Source organism: Myotis brandtii, unplaced genomic scaffold (assembly GCF_000412655.1).
Source record: "Myotis brandtii unplaced genomic scaffold, ASM41265v1 scaffold223, whole genome shotgun sequence".
In the NCBI taxonomy this organism is placed as follows: domain Eukaryota; kingdom Metazoa; phylum Chordata; class Mammalia; order Chiroptera; family Vespertilionidae; genus Myotis; species Myotis brandtii.
The window spans coordinates 934,272-937,974 of NW_005358369.1; the positions used below are offsets into that span (position 1 = coordinate 934,272).

The following is a 3,703-nucleotide window of genomic DNA, read 5'->3' on the forward strand; positions in this document are numbered from 1 at the left end:
TTTTTTAAATCATTTTTCATTAAATCTGAATATTTTCAGAGATTGATACAATTGGGGAGTTGTAGGATACTACCAAGGCTTTGATAGATACACGATTAAAATAAATACAAAAATGATGAAATTAGATTTCTGTAGAATCACCCCAAAATAAGACTTCTTGAGGTCAACATTTTTAGAAAGGGACAAAAAACCAGAGAAATGAATGATGGTTTGTCTGAAGGTAAAAGAAACTCATGATAATTGAGCTAAAAATGATAAGATAGATACTATCATTCACGTTGCACTTAACAATTGCCTGACACTTGACTATGCAGTATAATAGGCATCTGATTTCTCACCACAAATCCAGAAAGTAAGTATTGCAAGTCCATTTTATAAAGTATAGCTTGAGGTTCCGAAAAGTTAAACAACTTGCCTAAAAATATCCAACAGTCTGAATTCTAACCCAGGTGTCTATTTCTCAGACCGGGTGTAAAGGTGTAGTAGAAAGAGCTTGGGAACGGAAGTAGAGTTTGGGATAAGGAGAGTATGGAGGTGCTCTCAGGGAATGTCCAGGGAGCTGGAGCTGGTCAGCCAGCACACTTGCCCAGGAGTCAGGAGGAGCTGATGTAGGCATGTCCATCCATAAGTAGTCATGGGGCAGACTGGTTCCCACGTGCTTATCGAGACATCAGACCATGGGCAGCTTGGCGAATTCAGCTATTGTAACCACAGAGCTCTGACAGTGCTCACCACGCTATATTTGCGTTCCTGCATTGATTTGCCCCCTTGGCAGGCACTTGCAACTTGAGAATATACATTTAATACTTAAACAGAGTCACAGAACATGGGTATATGGGTCAGAATGCCAGAGTGAGACAGCACCCCGGGTCCCAACCATGCTGAGTGCCTGGGATGAGATTAGCCTTCAGAATCTGCAAAGCTGATGACTGAATGTGGGCCCTTGAGGACTCCACAAAGGCAAGAGCCTCTCAGAGGTTGAGGTTAAGGTTGAGCTGAGCTATTTGCTACTTTTCATCTTTATCTGACACCAAATTTAACTGAGACCCACCACAAGGCAAGGCTGTGCCCTCAAACACATGGATATTCAATTTCCATATTGTTTTTAGGCCTTTTGGCTCATCTTAGTTTTTATGACAAATGTTTATACAAAGTGCCCCTTAAGGATGGATCATTTCTCATGCTTAGGTGTTTGGGAAACTGTGTTTTAATTCACATCACCAATGAACTACAAAATCCAAACTCAAAGACATGTTGCTTTTGGTGTATCTGGGAGTCCTAGAATGCTGGTTAGTTTAAAAGAAAGTGATACTATATGATTGTGATCCTGAACCCATCCAGCAAGGAACTGTGCAATGAGCAGAAACTTGGGATTTTGTAGACGTGGGTCTCCTTTCTGGATTTCCCTCTCATTCACTGTGTGAAATGGACAATGCATGGAGTCTCTCTGACCCTCAGTATCCTCTTCTATAGAGTAAGACTAAGTATGCCTACTTAAAAAATGAGAGGCAATGAGTATGCATTGTCCGGCATATATCAGGCACTCAAATGACAACCTACCTGTCATTGCTATTTGAAGGACTTGATTAAACTTAAACTGAGTCATCATGGTGATGATTCTCAATGTATTCTGTCCACAGAAATACAAACCAAAAACAAACAAACAAACAAACAAAAACAACCCCAAACCCACAAAAATATTTCCATGATGGTTGCTGCCCACAATGTTTTTTAAATTATTATTAAGTACTTATACTTGACCAATATAACCTGATGTGTCTCAGTCTTATTGATAACTTAACTTTGCAAGATCACTAGATTTTGGCTCAATCTGTTAAAAAATCTTAGATCTAATTTAGATTCAAATACCTATCTCTGCTTAATAACTTAATCCCTCTGACCATTCTGTCTCTTCGATGCCAGGAGGGGTAGGCGTAGCCTGGAGCGGCTCTCCAGAACTCAGGTTGCGGTAGACCTTGGCGGGCGCCAGTGCTGGTGGATGTGACTGTTTTATGTGGCAATGTTCCAAAAGAGATCCTTCTAGATCCAGCTTAGCTGCTCATGTGTGACCTTGGCAACAACACCGCACAGCTACCATTCCTCCATTTCCTGTGTCTCCTCCTTGTCAGACACGCCATGTGCACACAGACACTGTATTCACTCTCAACCCACCACATGGGTCATTCTACCCAGTTCCAAGTTACAGCAACTCCCCTCCCCCCACCCCCACAAACCCCAACACCAGCCGAAGCTCAGAGAGGTTTCAGCCACTTCGCCAGACACACAATTAAGTCATACACTACATCCATATTCAGTTTTGACTGGTCTCAAAGCCTCCTCTCTTTCCATTTCTCCATGATGTCTGTCCATCCTCAACTTGTCTGAGCCTCAATTTCAACATCTTCTAAATGACCTGATACTGCCCTGCCAACTTCATTAAGTTGTTAAGATCATCAAATAAGAAACTGTGTCCAAAGGCTCTGTAGATTCTACAAGGCTGCGTAACTGTGGTATATGACTACTTTCTAATGAGATTATGAAAAGAAAATATTCATACATTTACCTATATTAATAAATTCCATGCAGAGTACGGGCATATAAAGTATAGATACTTTGATGACACGCCTTCTCTTTTCTATCTCACTCTAGTTTACCATCTCCAAGAAACACCTGGCGGAGATGCCTCCTGGCACCCTTGGAGGTGGGCATGTTACCCCAACTTTACTCACACTCGGGCTCCTCATCCCTGTGGGTGGGAGCACGCTCTGGCCCATTCTAAAGTCACACCGAAGCAGGAAGAAAACCATTTCAATTTAGAAAAGTTAAAAAAATCCCCATATAGCCATAGGAGCTCCTTGAGTCAACATCTACTTTGACCTACTTTGAGTTGAGGCTGCCTTTCTGGGGGGCTGTCCTAATAGAGGTCAGCCGAGAAAGTCAGCCACCAGCCTGGCCTTCAGGCTTTTGTAGCAAACCGTCAGGGGTCCCAGCTCCAGAAGGAGAAGATTGAAAACATTTAGTCTTTTAATGTTTTATGGGGAGATATCTTGAATCTTCCAACAGGATGAAGGCATTTCTAAAAACTGAGTAAAGAGAGCTGGCCTTTTTAATGCTGTTTGACGCTTTATGGAAGGCACAGCGTTCCCCGCTAGAAAAACCCCTTTGCTTGGTGTCAGCTCTTTCCTAATGATCACATACGACAGAGGTGACCACTTGGATGGAGCTGGCCTACTTAGTTTACCTGAGCAGCGCGGGGAGTGTGAAAGGCTCCAGGCTGAGATGTCGGTCTCCTGAGTGGGGGTCTGAGGGGACATCTCGGAGGCTGCAGGAGCTGGTGATCTGTGAGGCCGTGGGTGGAATTATTCTCGATGCTAAAGCCGTGTCCTTCAGCAGGAGGCTCCTCCCTGGTCTGTTTTAGGCTTGGTTTCCTGTGAAATTCAGCCACAGACCTTCAGCGGTGTGACCTATGCTCGGTGGGACTTCCTCTTCTCGAGTTGAAAGGCAGTAAATGAAGCCATAGGAGGCCAAGGGCTCCCAATTCAAGGGGTGTCCTTAAAGACACACAGTATCCTTATGGGGCACTTCACAATTTCTAGAACACACTAAAACAGTTTGCTGAGTAACATTCATACAGCAAAGGTGGGTTTCGCTAGACTCATTTCACATGCACACATAATGCTAATATCTTGGGACTTGATGTTGC

General features: G+C 43.4%; 1 protein-coding gene across 1 annotated transcript in view; it reads right to left on the reverse strand.

The window, feature by feature from the left end:
- Positions 1–3,703, reverse strand: part of CLNK (cytokine-dependent hematopoietic cell linker) — a 185,571-nt gene that overhangs the window by 143,824 nt on the left and 38,044 nt on the right. Inside the window, exon 2 of the mRNA XM_014539628.1 lies at positions 3,242–3,428. The gene's annotated coding sequence lies outside the window, so the exon portion shown is untranslated. The remainder of the gene's footprint in view (positions 1–3,241; positions 3,429–3,703) is intronic.